A 17,584-nucleotide genomic window follows, 5' to 3' on the forward strand; every position below is an offset into this window, starting at 1 on the left:
TCCTTCTCCTCTCTCCTCACAATTGTCCTCCACTCCACCTTCCATCACGCCAAGCTCACATTTTTCTGCAAAAAGGCAGGCTTCCGTGGGCCTAATGTTTGAGCGTAAAAAAATGATGATGCCGGATAACCCTCTTGCCCAACGGTTGGCGGCTGGCTTGTCAGAACTCATAGCCCGCCAACTACTGCCATATAAACTGGTGGACTCGGAGGCCTTTCGCAAATTTGTGGCCATTGGAACACCACAATGGAAGGTCCCAGGAAGGAAGTATTTCTCAGAGAAGGGCATCCCAGAGCTATATGGCCATGTTCAGCGGCAAGTGAATGTATCTCTGGCACACAGTGTCGGTGCCAAGATACATCTGACCACAGACACGTGGTCTAGCAAACACGGGCAGGGAAGGTATATCAGTTTTACTGCCCACTGGGTGAACCTTCTGACGGCCGTCAAGCATGTAACCCGTGGCACCCGTGTAGATTTGGTTTTACCGCCACGGATTGCATGCAGGCCTGACTCTTCTTCTCCTCCTCCTACTCCATCCTCCTCCCTCTCCTCCTCAGCTGCCTCCTCCTTTTCCGCTGCTAGCGTCTCTTCCACTGCACCGCCCAAGCTCCCCAGAACCTATTCCACATGCCAGGTGAGACGTTGCCATGCCGTGCTGCGTCTGTTGTGCCTGGAAGCAAAGAGCCACACTGGCCCGGCACTCCTTTCAGCTTTGCGTTCACAGGCAGATGAGTGGCTAACACCGCTCAATTTGACAGTTGGTAAAGTGGTGTGTGACAACGGTGCCAATCTGCTTAGCGCATTGAAACAGGGCAAAATCACGCACGTGCCGTGCATGGCACACGTCTTAAACTTGGTCGTGCAGCGATTCCTTGTCAAATACCCTGGGGTCCAGGACATCTTGCGGCAGGCAAGGAAAATCTCGGCCCATTTCAGAAGATCTTACACGGCCATGGCTCGCCTTGCTGACATTCAGCGGCGACACCATCTGCCGGTCAGACGTCTTATTTGCGATTGCCCGACGCGATGGAACTCAACCTTCTATATGCTTGATAGGCTGCTCCAGCAGAAACGTGCAGTTAACGTCTACCTGTATGAACTCTGCGAAAGAAACGGTTCTGGGGAGCTGGGTTTTTTTTCACCGCGCCAGTGGCTGCTCATGCGCGACACATGCAGACTTCTGCGGCCATTTGAGGAGATCACCAAACTGGTCAGTCGCAGCCATGGCGCCATCAGTGACATGGTACCTTATGCCTTCTTTCTGGAGCGTGCATTGCGTCGTGTCATTGATCAGGCTGTGGAGGAGCAGGAGCGGGAAGATGAGGAAGTCGCAATGCTGGATGAATTCCCAGGGGGGGCTACTCTATCTGAGACAAGTCAACAACAGGAGTCTGATGAGGAGTCAGAGGAGGATGGTGCCGGGGCGGATGAGCAGGAGCAAGAAGAGCATGCTTTAAACCTTTCTGGGATCCCTGTTGTGCGAGGATGGGGAGAGGAGAATGAAGAGGACGACATTATCCTGGATGATGAGCAGGAGCCAGGCCACCACACCGCTTCCACTTTAGTGCAAATGGGGGCCTTCATGCTCCAGTGTTTTAATAGGGACCCCCGTATAAAAAGCATGAGGGTCAAGGACCAGTACTGGGTGGCAACGTACTTAGACCCCCGGTACAAACACAAAATGGCGGAAATGTTACCGCCGTCGCAGAGGGCTGTCAGAATGCAGCACTTCCAGGCCTTGCTTCGAGAAATGCTGCATTCTGCTTTTGCGTGCGCTGGCAGAGGAGCAATTCCCACTCCCAGAGAAGGATTTGCGGGTACCAATCCAACAGCGCCTGCAAGAAGAGGCCGGTTTGAAGATGTGTTGGTGACTTCGGATATGAGGTCATTCTTTCAGCCGACCCATCGACAGGTGTCATCCGGATCCAGCATCAGGGAACGCCTAGACCGTCAGGTGTCCGACTACATTGGGTTAACGGCCGATGTGGACGCTCTGAGGAGTGATGAACCCCTAGACTACTGGGTGGGCAGGCTTGACCTCTGGCCAGAGCTTGCCCAATTTGCAATCGAACTGTTGGCTTGCCCCTCATCCAGTGTCCTGTCCGAAAGGACGTTCAGCGCAGCAGGGGGGATTGTGACCGATAAGCGTACTCGCCTAGCTCACCACAGTGTTAACTACCTCACATTTCTAAAAATGAATGAGGCATGGATCTCGGAGGAATTCAACACATGTGACCAGTAGACCATGTATATGTCTATAAACTATTTTTTTAATCAAGCACACAGACCTTCTTAATTCATTTGGCTCACTTCCTTGACCCAAAAAAGCACACCGTACTATATGCCCCTACCCTCCTCTTTGAAGAGGTTGAGCGGTGTCATATTTCTACTGGGGCTGCTTATGATATCCCTGTGCTGTGCTGACTTCCTCCTGGGGGTTCTTATTATGAAGGGATCACACTATCCCTGTGCTGTGCTGACTTCCTCCTGGGGGTTCTTATTATGAGGGGATCACACCATCCCTGTGCTGTGCTGACTTCCTCCTGGGGCTGCTTACGGTGCTGCTGTCAGTGCTGTATGTCACGGTGCTGCTGTCAGCGCTGTATGTCACGGTGCTGCTGTCAGCGCTGTATGTCACGGTGCTGCTGTCAGCGCTGTATGTCACGGTGCTGCTGTCAGCGCTGTATGTCACGGTGCTGCTGTCAGCGCTGTATGTCACGGTGCTGCTGTCAGCGCTGTATGTCACGGTGCTGCTGTCAGCGCTGTATGTCACGGTGCTGCTGTCAGCGCTGTATGTCACGGTGCTGCTGTCAGCGCTGTATGTCACGGTGCTGCTGTCAGCGCTGTATGTCACGGTGCTGCTGTCAGCGCTGTATGTCACGGTGCTGCTGTCAGCGCTGTATGTCACGGTGCTGCTGTCAGCGCTGTATGTCACGGTGCTGCTGTCAGTGCTCTGTATTACGGTGCTGCTGTCAGATGCCTCTATCACGGTGCATGTGTCATTCCGGTATGTCACGCTGCTGGTGATCATCTCCTGCACCCTCTTCTTTGCCTACCCTGGTCCCTGACCTTCCCTCTCCTCCATTGCCTTCATTAGCTCCATAGTCCTGAATTGTTAGAACAATTTCCCAAATAAAATAAAAATGCTTGTAGTTATCGATCCCAAATTCACCTCATACATGTATTATGTCATTGTCCAGATGGTGGGACTACGTTTTACCCCCTAATAATTACCACGTGGCCGCAAATTCGACATGAAGGTTTGCAAAGTTCGCCTCCCATTGAAGTCAATGGGGCCCGCGGCGAACGGTCGGTTTCGCGAACGTTTGGGTCCGTTCGCATTTCGCGTTCGCGAAACGTCCCGTCGGAAGTTCGTCCATCACTAGTCCTAAAAAGGGTTTGGGGACCTGGCTCCTGCCCCAGGGGACATGGGTCAATGCCTAAAATGTTTTTAAAAATGTCAGTTTTAGCGGGAGCACTGATTTTAATGACGATTAAAGTGAAAAAAAAGTGAAATATTCCTTTAAATATGGTGCCTGGGGGGTGTCTGTAGTATGCCTGTGAAGTGCCACGTGTTTCCCGTGTTTAGAACAGTCCCTGCACAAAATGACATTAAACGGAAATAACACCATTTAAAACTGCTTGCGGTTTTAATGTTATATCTGTTTCCTGCAATATGGTTGAAAATCATTGAGAAAAATGGCATGGGTAGCCCTCCCTGCCCATTACCAGCCTATTTGGGTCTTGTACGCATATTAAGGGGAACCCTGTACTCATATTAAAAAAAGGAAATGCGTGTGGCCCCCAGGCCCTATATACTCAGAACAGCAGTATACAGGCGGTGCAAACAAGACAGGGACTGTGTAGGTTTGTTGTGTTAAGTTGAATCTGTTTGTAATTTTCAACTGGTACATTTTTAAAGTGTAGCTCCAGTCAAAAAAACTATTTTTACGCTTTTTGGAAAACATAGGGAAGGGTTATCACCCCTGTATAATTTGTTTTGTCGTACATCTTTTTTCATCTCACTTGCTGTTGTCTCCTTCCGTTTGCAAGTAGGAGATGTTTGTAAGTTGGATGTTTGAAAGTAGGGGCCTGCCCTATATGCTCTGCAGAAATGGCGGAACAAGGTGTTGGTTTTGCCACAACATTGTAAGCCCTCAAAGTGACTCTTGGTGGGCGCTGGAGCGCCCTGCTGTGAACGATTATATCAAGAATTGTAATTACATGCCATTGTTGAACAGTGGTAGAAAAATTGACCTTTGGTGGTTGTGGTGCTGGTGCCACAACACTATAAGTCCTCACAGTTACTCTGGGTGGGCACAGGAACGGGCCCTCCTGTGAAATATTATATCAAGAATTGTAATTACTAGTCCCTGTTAAACAGGGGCAGAAAAATTGGGCCTTAGGCACTGGTGCTGGTGCCACAACACTGCAACCTCTTCCATATACTCTAGTTTTATTGCAGGAATTATCCCTGCTGCAAAGCATTGCATCAAAAATTGTAATTAAACGCCCCTGTTGAACAGGGGAAGAAAAATTGGGCTGATGGCATCACCCAGAGCCAGAAATGTTCTTCCAACATATCAGTGGAGGAGGAAGAGGATAGACAATCAACATAACAGGACAGTCACTCAGCATAGGCACTCTTGAAGGGATGTGATATTTCAAAAAAAATTATTCGGTTACATCAGCTTCAGGTGCTTGGTAGCTGTGGGTGATCCAAGACTGATTCATCTTGATGAAGGTCAGTAGATCAACTGATTCGGTGGACAGGCGCACCCTGTGATCGGTAACAAAGCCACCAGCAGCACTGAAGGTGCGTTCCGAAAGAACGCTGGATGCAGGACAGGCCAGTAGCTCAATTGCATACTGTGCAAGCTCTGGCCAGTGATCCATCCTCAAGACCCAGTAAGCCAGAGGATTTTTGGTGGGAAAGGTGTCCAAGTCTGACCTTGCCCCTAGGTATTCCTGCACCATGTAAATCAGACGCTGGCGATGGGTGCTGGAACCAATCATACCTTGGGGCTGCGGACTAAAAAATTGTCTGAAAGCATCAGTCAGACGGCCACATTCTCCACCGCTCCTTCTGACCGATGCCTCAGCAACACGTTGTCCAGGACCAGGAGTTTGTAACCTCCCAGTCTCTGGGAACGCGTTGCACAGAGCTTTCTGCAAGGCCTCCCGGAGATGTCTCATCCTCTGCTCCCTCTGCGATGGCAAGATAAGGTCGGCAACCTTACCCTTGTACCGTGGATCAAGGAGAGTGGCCAGCCAGTAATGGTCCCTCTCCTTGATCAGAAGAATACGAGGATCCTTCCGCAGGCTTTGCAGGATCAGGGAGGCCATGCAGCGTAAGTTAGCTGAGGCATTCGGTCCGGAGTCCTCTGGGTCACTAAGGGCAACATCATCCGCAGCTACCTCCTCCCAGCCACGTACAAGTCCACGTGTTTCTTGGGACTGTAAATCATCCCTACAAGACTGCTGCTGCTGCTGCTGCTGATGCTGAGTGCCAGCCTCCACCTCCATGCTGACACAATCATCCTCCTCCTCCTCTTCCTCCTCCTCTTCCTGTGTGATGGGTGGCACAGCAGGAACACTGTCTGGATAAAGGGGGCCTTGAGAGGCAAGGAAGTCCTCCTCTTCCTGCCTCTGTTCTGCCTCAAGTGCCCTGTCCATTATTCCACGCAGCGTATGCTCCAAGAGGTGGACAAGAGGTACAGTGTCACTGATGCATGCACTGTCACTGCTCACCATCCTTGTGACCTCCTCAAACGGTGACAGGACGGTGCATGCATCCCTGATCATGCCCCACTGGCGTGGTGAGAAAAATCCGAGCTCCCCTGACCCTGTCCTGGTGCCGTAGTCGCACAGGTACTCATTGATGGCCCTCTGCTGCGTGTGCAGCCGCTGCAGCATGGCCAACATGGAGTTCCACCTGGTGGGCATGTCACATATAAGGCGGTTCTTGGGCAGGTTCAACTCCTTTTGGAGCTCAGCCAGCCGAGCACAGGCATTAAATGATCGGCAGAAATGCACACAGACTTTCCTGGCCTGCTTCAGGACATCCTGTAAGCCGGGGTACCTGCCCAAGAACTGCTGCACCACCAGGTTAAGGACGTGAGCTACACAGGGCACATGGGTCAGTTGTCCCTGTCGGAGGGCGGAGAGGAGGTTGGTGCCATTGTCACAAACCACCATTCCTGGCTTAAGCTGGCGTGGAGTCAACCACCTCTCGGCCTGCCCCTGCAGAGCTGACAAAACATCCGCCCCAGTGTGGCTCCTGTCCCCCAAACAAACCAGCGCAGGCACGGCATGGCATCGTTTTGCCTGCGTACTTGCGTAGCCCCTGGAATGCCTACGGAGCACCGCTGGTTCTGAGGACAGAGCACTGGAAGAGGCCATGGAGGAAGAAGAAGAGGAGGGGGTGGAGGAGAGAGGTGTGTCACAACCAATAGTAGCATTTTGGAGGCGTGGTGGCGGAACAACCTCCAACACTACTGCACCGTGTCCTGCATCCTTCCCAGCTCCCAGAAGAGTGACCCAATGTGCCGTGAAAGACAGGTAACGTCCCTGTCCATGCCTGCTGGACCATGAGTCAGCGGTAATATGCACCTTACCGCTGACCGCCCTGTCCAGCGAGGCAAGGACATTGCCTTCCACATGCCGGTAGAGAGCCGGAATCGCCTTCCGTGAGAAAAAGTGGCGTTTGGGGACCTGCCACTGAGGAACCGCACATTGTACAAACTCACGGAAAGGCCGAGTCTACCAACTGAAAAGGCAGCAGTTGAAGTGCTAGCAATTTAGCCAAGCTAGCATTCAACCGCTGGGCATGTGGATGGCTGGGAGTGAACTTCTTTCGCCACTCCAGCAGCTGGGGCAGGGACATTTGCCTGCTATAATCGGACGTGGGTGTACTGCTAGCAGAGTGCCCGGAAGCACTTGGCTGTGACACACCTAATTCTACACCTTCATTCCTCTCAGAGCAGGTTTCAGAGAGGATTGAAGGTCTAGTGGGGTTGGAGATGCCAGCTGTTGAGGAGCAAGGAGAGGTCCGCTTTGTTCTTTGGTGTGGGTCTTTGAGGTACGCTTGCCAACGAGCTCCATGGCAGGTCAACATATGTCTGGTCAAGCATGTGGTGCCCAAGCGGCTGATGTTTTGGCCACGCGAGATACGCTTGAGACATATGTTGCAAATAGCAGCGGTGCGATCTGATGCACTCGTCTCAAAAAAGGCCCACACCAAAGAACTTTTAGAATAACGCGCTGAGGCAGCGCCCTGCACAGGCGGAGCTCTGCGGTGTGATTCAGTCGGTGTGCTGCCCCTAAGCTGGCCCCCGGAGGGCATCCTGCCTCGTTGAACATGTGCCTCCTCCTCCTCCTCCTCTCTCCTACCAGGCACCCACGTGGAGTCAGTGCCCTCATCATCCCCTCCCTCTTCATCGCTGTAGCAAACCTGGCAGTATGCTGCAGCTTGTGGAACATGACTGCCAGATTGCTGTCGTTCTTGAGCATCCCCTCTCTCTGCGCTCACGCTACTGCCTTCCTCTAGCTGAGTGTCATCATCAGAGCCTACAAAACACTGGGCATCCTCCTGGAGCATGTACCCAACACTGTGCTCAAAGAGTTCAAGAGACTCCTCAGGAGGACGTGGTGGGTCTAGGGAAGGAGTCACTGATTATGACATTGAGAGGAGGGAAGACGATGCGTTGGCAGCTGCTTTGCTAGTACCCTGAGACTGGGTGAGAGAGGATGAGGAGGATGAAGAGGGCTTGGTCATCCACTCTACCAAGTCATTGGCATTTTGCAGTTCAACATGTCCAGCTGCCGAAAAGAAGGACAAGCCTGTCCCATGGCCACGTGCTGATGACAATGCACCGCGTCCACGACCAGCACTGTTGTCTCTAGACAAAGAGCCTGCTTGCCCTCTTTTATCGGCTCGCGCCTGTCTGCCTCTCCTTGCTGGCCTTCCAGACATGGTAATGGCCTGAAGGGAGTTGGGTAAAACAGCAGTGTAATGGAGTAACACAACACCCACTAAGCCCTGCAGATGGCTCTATTAGAGAACAGCAATAAACTGTAGATACAGGTGTATATTGTGCTGGAGTCACACAACACCCACTAACTCCTGCAGATGCCTTTATTATAGAACACCAGAGATAAAGGGGTATACTGTAATTCAGTCACACAACACCCACTAAGCCCTGCAGATGGCTCTATTAGAGAACAGCAATAAAGGGTAGATACAGGTGTATATTGTGCTGGAGTCACACAACACCCACTAACTCCTGCAGATGCCTTTATTACAGTGGTGTGAAAAAGTGTTTGCCCCCTTCCTCATTTCCTGTTCCTTTGCATGTTTGTCACACTTAAGTGTTTCGGAACATCAAACCAATTTAAACAATAGTCAAGGACAACACAAGTAAACACAAAATGCAATTTGTAAATGAAGGTGTTTATTATTAAAGGTGAAAAAAATCCAAACCATCATGGCCCTGTGTGAAAAAGTGATTGCCCCCCTTGTTAAAACATACTATAACTGTGGTTGTCCACACCTGAGTTCAATTTCTCTAGCCACACCCAGGCCTGATTATTGCCACACCTGGTCACAATCAAGGCATCACTTAAATAGGAGCTGCTTGACACAGTAAGGTCCACCAGAAGATCCTTAAAAGCTACACATCATGCCGAGACCCAAAGAAATTCAGGAACAATTGAGAAAGAAAGTAATTGAGATCTATCAGTCTGGAAAGGGTTATAAAGCCATTTCCAAAGCTTTGGGAATCCAGCGAACCACAGTGAGAGCCATTATCCACAAATGGCGAAGACATGGAACAGTGGTGAACCTTCCCAGGAGTGGCTGGCCACCCAAAATTACCCCAAGAGCGCAGCGACGACTCATCCAAGAGGTCACAAAAGACCCCACAACAACGTCCAAGGAACTACAGGCCTCACTTGCCTCAGTTAAGGTCAGCGTTCATGCCTCCACCATCAGGAAAAGACTGGGCAAAAATGGCCTGCATGGCAGAGTTCCAAGAAGAAAACCACTGCTGAGCAAAAAGAACATCAAAGCTCGTCTCAATTTCTCCACAACACATCTTGATGATCCCCAAGACTTTTGGGACAACATTCTGTGGACCGATGAAACAAAAGTGGAACTCTTTGGAAGGTGTGTGTCCAAGTATATCTGGCGTAGAAGGAACACTGCATTTCATAAAAAGAACATTATACCAACAGTAAAATATGGTGGTGGTAGTGTGATGGTCTGGGGCTGTTTTGCTGCTTCAGGACCTGGAAGACTTGCCGTGATAAAAGGAACTATGAATTCTGCTGTCTACCAAGAGATCCTGAAGGAGAATGTCCGACCATCTGTTCGTGTACTCAAGCTGAAACGAACTTGGGTTCTGCAGCAGGACAATGATCCTAAACACACCAGCAAGTCCACCACCGAATGGCTGAAGAAAAACAAAATGAAGACTTTGGAGTGGCCTAGCCAAAGTCCTGACCTGAATCCTATTGAGATGTTGTGGTATGACCTTAAAAAGGCCGTTCATGCTCGAAAACCCTCTAATGTAACTGAATTAGGACAATTCAGCAAAGATGAGTGGGCCAAAATTCCTCCAGGACGCTGTAAAAGCCTCATTGCACGTTATCGCAAACGCTTGGTTGTTGTTGCTGCTAAGGGTGGCCCAACCAGTTATTAGGTTTAGAGGGCAATCACTTTTTCACACAGGGCCATGATGGTTTGGATTTTTTTTCACCTTTAATAATAAACACCTTCATTTACAAATTGCATTTTGTGTTTACTTGTGTTGTCCTTGACTATTGTTTAAATTGGTTTGATGTTCCGAAACACTTAAGTGTGACAAACATGCAAAGGAACAGGAAATGAGGAGGGGGGCAAACACTTTTTCACACCACTGTATAGAACACCAGAGATAAAGGGGTATACTGTAATTCAGTCACACAACACCCACTAAGCCCTGCAGATGGCTCTATTAGAGAACAGCAATAAAGGGTAGATACAGGTGTATATTGTGCTGGAGGCACAAAAAAACCATTAACTTCTGCAGATGCCTTTATTATAGAACACCAGAGATAAAGGGGTATATACAGATGCATACTGTGCTGTGCTGGAGGCACACACAACTTCCAATAACTCCTGCAGATGGCAAGTGGGCTCAAATAGAGAAGAGCTATGTAGGTGGATATAGCGGTGTGTACTGGGTACAGAGCACGCAGACAGCACGCACAAGCTCCTAACACTACTGACTGCAAGCTCTATTATAAAAGATAGATCACTAGCTATATAGGTGAGGTGAATATAGCGGTGTATACTGCGGTCAGGGCACACAGACAACAACCACTACAGAAGAGCAAGATCGAAAATTGGCCGATAACGATCGGTGTGTACTGTGTTGAAGGTACACAGAACACCCACTAACTGCTTCAGACGCCAACACACTACACTAGGCCGCCGCGCTGGCGGCCTTATATAGTGTGGGGCGTGTACTACACAGCCTGAGCTATGATTGGCCACAGGCATCCTGCCTGTGGCCAATCATGGCTCTCCTCGCTGCTGGCGCTGTGATTGGCCAAGCATGCGGGGTCACAGTGCATGCTTGGCCAATCATGAGCCAGCAATGCACTGCGATGACGCAGTGCATTGTGGGCCGTGAGCGCCACACGAATTTGGCGCGAACGGTCCATAACGTTCGGAATTCGCCGAACAGGCGAACAGCCGATGTTCGAGTCGAACGTATGTTCGACTCAAACACGAAGCTTATCCCTAGCATTGACCCATGTCCCCTGGGGCAGGAGCCAGGTCCCCAAACCCTTTTTAGGACAGTATCTTGCATATTAGCCGTTAAAATTAGCACTTTTAATTTCGAAAATTCGGGTCCCATAGACTTCAATGGGGTTCTAAAGTTCGTACGAATTTGGGGTCCATTCGAAAGTTCTGGTGCGAACCGAACCGGAGGGTGTTCGGGTGATCCCTACCTGGCATGAACCCCGTCTGGTCGACATGAATCAGGGTTTCTTTTTTTTTTTTTTTATAATTCAAACTTTATTAAACACTTTTCTTTTCCCCTTATTACATTTGTTATTTACATGATATATCTGTATAAAAAATATAGGAAGAAGAAATCAAGATTCTCAATTCTCATCTCTTAACATGTATCAACCTTGAAGATTGGCTTCCCCAGGTTCGTACGTCCATGCCCCCCCCTCCCCCCCAAGAGAAAGAGAAAAAAAAAGGGGGAAAAATGTAGGTATCCACTCCCTTTTCCATACTATCTTCTCCTCCTTGTGCCTTTATTTGTTTTCCATTTTTAATTGTGTCGTCTATACAGATTTCTTACTTTATGTGCTTGTTAGTGAAATACATCTATCTATTTAAAACTTCAATAAGTTGTGCTTTGTGTATATTATTTAAAGCGGGAGTCCGCCGTTTTCTGGGAAGCCTCTCTCTGGAGTATAGTGGTTCTTGAAATGTATGCACCCTGTCCCATGCCTTAAACGCATCCCATTTCACCGTGGGAGGCCCAGCGCCCCCATTTGTGGTCCAGTATGTATATAGAGACTCCGTAATAGGTTCCTGCAGTCTATCATTCATTGCCCAGAACCTGGACAGACGTGACAGCCTAGAACCAAGATGGGGCGAGAGAGAGAGGGTCAAGCTAAGTGGAGTGTGATCAGACACCCCTTGCGGGAGTATGCTCACATCTGCCACCCATCGTAAGGCAGTAGAGGAAGCATATGCAGATCTATGCATGACAGGGATTTGCAGGAGGCAGAATGACAGGTAAACCCCCTAGCGGCTGGATGTAGATGGCACCATACATTCACCAAGGCAAATATGGATGCCCACTGGGCAAGTGCAGAACCACCCTTCGACCCTCCCCTCAGCATATCCACGTCCGGGCAAGGGGCCATGTTAAAGTCACCCAGTAGAAACACAGCAGGAGTGTCAAAACCTAGGATCAGCAGCATTATATTGTTTAGTGTGGCGACAGGGGGGGCAAATATAGTCCCACTAAAACCACATTTTTATCATAGATATTGGCATGCACTATAACATATTTCCCCTCTGGGTCAGTACGCACGTCCAGCATTCTAAAGGGCAGTGATCTGTGGATTAAGATACTGACACCTCTGGAGTAGCTGGAGTAGGTAGCATGATAGTGTGCACCCACCGAGGGACGTCACAGACCACCAATCCTAAAGCCCTGGAGGTGAGTTTCATTTAATATGCAAATATGAGGATTATACCTCTGGAGAAACTTGAACACCAAGGACCACTTCACCGCCGAGTTAAGGCCACAGACATTCCATGTAAAAGCAGGGGTAACATGGCATAAAACATTGTCGGCAGGGGAAGGGGTCCTTGTGGCAATCTCCCACCAGTAAACATAGCCATCTGTACACTATGCAGTGAGCAATGGGTCTTCTCAGAGCCCTTGTCAGGTAAGTGTTAATAAAGCACATAAAATACAAAAGAAAAAAAATGTAACACAGAACATAACACTGCTCCCAGCCCTCCCCAACCACCATGGAGCAAACAACCCCAACCACCCACCCACCCTCCCCTCCACCCCATCCCAAACATGGAGAGCATAAACCCCAAACAACCAGTCAGTAAATGTTAACCCAAAGGGACATGAGCCAGATGGATTGGCTCGTTAGAGAAGACCACCTACAGAGTCCATCAGCACAGAAATGCACTGATAGTAGTAAGATATGTTATTTTAGGCAAAACGGTATGAAGAAATTGTATGTGTAGTAGTATTAGTATAGAGGCAACACACCAGTAGATACCAAGGTTACAGTCATCCAGATAAGAAAAAGAAGGACATTCATATGCTGAAGCAAACACCTGCAAGCAGGGACACATACTTGTTATTGTTGCAAACCAGGTTCCATAAAGTCACAACAATGCCAACGTATAAGAGTGTGAGATCCCCATAATGTCAGTGAACACAGGGAAAAGGTACAGAGGGAGACAGGTGCCCCCCCGTGTATCCAACAGAGATCAGGGATCCACTAAAATATAATGTAGGCAGGTTACTGCACCTTCCCGCTGGTCAGCAATGGAGTGGCAAGGTATCCATCCAGGCAGAGGCCTCGCGCGGGGAAGTAAAGAACCTAACCACCTCTCCGTCTTGGACCCACAGATGAGCAGGGAACATGACACTATAGCATATATTACGGGCTCTTAGAGCAGCCTTATTTGATCAAAGGATTTCCTGAGTTTCTGTGTCTCAATGGAGTAATCCGGGAAGATTAAGATTTTGCTATTTTGGTAGCGCACATCTCCTTGTATCCTGGCAGCATGGAGCACTTCATCTCTGTCCCTAAAATTTAGGAGCCGTAGGATGAATCTGTGTGGGGGTCCTCAGGGGGCCAGGCTTGGGTGCATATTTTCCACAAAAACCTTGGGATTTGTGCCCTCCACCACCTCCGCTAGCCCCACTATGCAGAGATTGTTTCTTCTATTGCGATTTTCAGCATCATCCGCTTTATGTTCCAGGGCTTTTAACTTACTTTGCAGCATGCAGAGAGCAGAAGAGTGCTCAGTACCCATGTCCTCTGTTTGGATTACCCTCTGCTCTGTCTCTGTGACGCGGGACTGGTGCTTGTCTGCGCCCTGCCTCATGATGTGCCTATGTCCAGCTGTACTGCCTCAATCTTCGCGGTGAGTATGAACTAATAGAGGCGATAGACGACATTATGTCTTCCAGAAAGCTAGGGTGAGGAGAGGCGTCAGGCTCTGGCAGCTCCCTCTGGGACACCATATTGGTCCTCCTCATGGTGTGGGCCTCCACTCGCACAGGGGGAGGAGGAATCTGTTTCTCCTCGGGCAGCAGGAATCAGAGCTTCTTTCCCCTGCCAGCTGCTGCTCTGGAAGAGCGGCGTCTCACCCGCGTAATGATCCTTCGGTCTTGGATGTGAAACAGCCCAAATGAAGGATAATAAGTAGTGCTAGCCAGCAGAGCTCAGCAATGTGCGCCCATTCAGGTGGCCATCTTGGACACGCCCCGACTTTACAACCCCTATTTTTGTTGAATGTAAAAAAATATGGTCAGGTGGCTTTTACACCCCAGAGGCTCTCCACCAGCTCCCTGGCTTTTAGTACTAAACTGGAAATTGAAGCATCACACCACTGCTACAAGGTTACAACTTTATTCCAATAAAAGTCAGGGGGAAAATACAAAAAAAGACTATAAAAAAATAGAGAGCACATATTTCCCATGCATATCAGTAAACATTTACTTTTCCAACAAATATCATAAACCTTTATTGACAATTTTCTAAATAGTAAAATCAATGATGAATTTATCTGACACCTCTGTGTCTGCCTCCTCACTACGAGTTCATCCAACATCCATGACCCATGTTTGATACTTATAAATTCAAAGGAGTATGAAGAGTCTGGATTATAATAAGTAATAAGAGCAGAAGGCTTCCCATTGGATTGACTTACACTTGGCTTAGTCAGGATAAACAGAGGTTATAATAATGCAGAGCCACAAGCAGGGCAGATGAAGGAGGGAGGACTACATGGGGAGAGAAAGGGAAGGGGGAAAGACAAAGATATTAACAGAAGGCATCGATCTGTCCTTCTCACCAATGTTCTAATACTGTCTCCATGTAGCTGGAGAAAAGACCAAGAGGGAGGAAGAAAAAAACATCCCCTTTCTATATAACAGCTGCAATTGGTAAAACTGGCCATATATGAGTCAGTTTTTTTAATTCAACCAGCGGGTTAAAGGGGAGCTTTGTGCTCCATAACCCCACTTTTTTTTAACCCCCCACTAAACTGGTTGTAGGTCCTGCACATTTAAGGTACTCACCCACCCAGCAGATCAAGCTTTGTGCTGCTGAGACCCACTTCTTCTCTGTTCCTGGTCATATGTTCATATCCTGTGACCTAAAGATCTAATGTACACGGGATGCTTTTTGACAGCTTGAAACCGGCGTTTAAAAACGCCCATTTAGCCACGTTTGCATGCCATGTTAAGTCGCGTTTAGCTGCGTTTGATTCTAGCAGTATTTATTTAAGATATCATCATAAGACCCTCCCAAAGCACAAAAAACTGTCTAATTTAACTATTTCAGCCATTCTGTGATCCCATAATGAGCATATGTGAGGAAATTAAAAAAGGCAGATATTAAATTCCATGCAACTATGTTTGATCAACTCAGGGGTCAAGCTCAATGGTGGGGTCATCTGGTTCAAATCTAACAACATATTGGTAAAATTCCAGTTCTACTTTGGCTAACAGCAATGCTAGTGGTGTATTGGATTGGATCATGGGCTCATTAGGGGTATATAAATGGTCTATGAAGCATTGCAAGCAATTACAAGTTTGTAAAAAAAAAAAATTGTGGTTTTTCATCATTTGCTATAATTTTTAAGTTTGTAACGTAAAAAAAATGGGCAACTTTAAAAATGTCTTTTAAAGTGCTTGTAGGCCCTATTTTTAAACGTTATGCTACAGGTAAGCCTATATTAAGGCTTACCTGTAGCTAACCAGGATATCTCCTAAACCTGCGTGGTTTAGACGCTATGGCACCTATGTGCCGCTGCATCAGTCCGCGTGCCGTTACCAGCATCTCCCGCGTGCATCGTGGTTCCAGCCAATCACAGCGCCTGAGCCGCGATACCCGGAAGTAGCTAGCTCATTATGCTTTTGTTTTGCAGTTTTTTTTTTTTTAACAAGAGTTTACTTCCTCTGTAATGTCGTTTTTTAGGCAGTTGAGTTTAGAGGCCTTTTTTGGAAAACAAAAAAAATTAGTTCAGACGCTGAGGTTAGAGGCATTTCAAGCGCTAAATGCTTCTAAATGCGGCTAAACATGGTAACTCGCATTTAGCCTGCGTTTCATTTACAGGCGTTTTTCATTTTTGTCTGTTTAAAAAAAAAACGCTTCTAAGCACAAACGCGGCTAAAAGCAGCTAAAAGCGGCTAAAAGAGGCTACACGCGGCATGTAAACACAGCAAAATGGACATTTTAAATGTGGGTTTCTATCTGTCAAGTTAAATCGTTCAGGAGAGGTTGTAAAAACATCACGTGTACATTAAGCCTAAATGAAACTTTGGCATATGAACAAATTTTTTTGCCTTCAAAGAAAAGCCACTAAACTCAACTGCCTAAAAACGACATTAAACAAACCTGTGTACATGCACACATAAGATAACATTGGATGAGTTCAGGGGCAGCTGAAAAAAGCAGCCAACTGCCTCTTAACATCCGTTTATCAGCAGTGTACATGAGGCTAAAGGGTGATCCAGCATCACAGACATATTACTGTACATTCCTTTTGCTAGTGGAAGGCAAGCATAGCCTTCTGGGGAAATTATGGCAGTTGGGGACCTGTCACTGTAGGCTGTATGTTTTTGAAATATAGAAGTGTCATTAGATTTATTATATGCTACTGTAAAGTACAACCTATCTATTCATGTTTCAGATATCAATAAAAAATGTGTGTTTCCTGAAGAAGCAGGCTTTGACCTGTGAAACGCGTTCAATGTAGAGACCCCATTTTCCATCACTTTGATTGTGACCAATGATTGGAATTATCTATGTACATTTTGGGTGATATCCTGGTCTGAGAGATGTATAGTGTCAACATGTGCAATGGGCATTTTTTTTTTAAGGTTTGATTTTAATTGATTGAATAAAATTTTGATATTTTTATATATAAGGAACATTAAAGTCCTAAGAGGTTTGTTTTGAGGGATTCTATTTCAATGTTTAATGTTGAGGAATGCGGTACCTAAAATTATGTAAACCTTGTTATTAGGGATGCACCGAAATTTCGGCCGCCGAAACATATCGGCCGAAAATGGCCCTTTCGGCAAAAAGCCGAAAGAGAATTTCCGCCGATACTGGTGCCAAAAATGGGGCGGGGCTTGCGGGGCTTGGCCCCGCCCCCGGTGCCGCCCATCACGGGGGGGTGTCCTTCTATCTTTAGCTCTCCTGCTCCCCTCCCTCCTCACCTATGCTGCAGTCAGCCTGTGGGGTCTCGCTCTAAAGTCCCCCTCTCCACAGCGGTGGCTGCATATGTCTCCTCAGCCGATGTGTAAATCGGCTGTGCAGGAGCTGGGCACGATGTTCACTGTGAAAGTGAAACCAAAGCAGAGGCGTCTAGCAGTGTGTGCTGTGCTCTCTGCCTCCCCCTAGAGTGCAGTACCCAGCATGGAGATTAATGAAGAGCTGCAGCTGCCAATTTTAAAAAAAGACTGTCTATATATGTTTGTATGCCTGTGTGTTGTGTGTTGTATGTATGTGTGTTATATGTGTGTATGTATGTATGTATGTATGTATGTATATGTATATGTATATATATATATATATATATATATATATATATATATGTATGTATGTGCATGTTTATATGTATGTATGTGCATGTTTATATGTATGTATGTATGTATGTATGTGCATGTTTATATGTATGTATGTTGTGTGTGCATGTTTATATGTATGTATGTTGTGTGTGCATGTTTATATGTATGTATGTTGTGTGTGCATGTTTATATGTATGTATGTTATGTGTGCATGTTTATATGTATGTGTG

This window comes from Lithobates pipiens, unplaced genomic scaffold (genome assembly GCF_037356315.1).
Source record: "Lithobates pipiens isolate NorthernLeopardFrog02 unplaced genomic scaffold, aLitPip1_a1.2 Scaffold_8, whole genome shotgun sequence".
Classification (NCBI taxonomy): domain Eukaryota; kingdom Metazoa; phylum Chordata; class Amphibia; order Anura; family Ranidae; genus Lithobates; species Lithobates pipiens.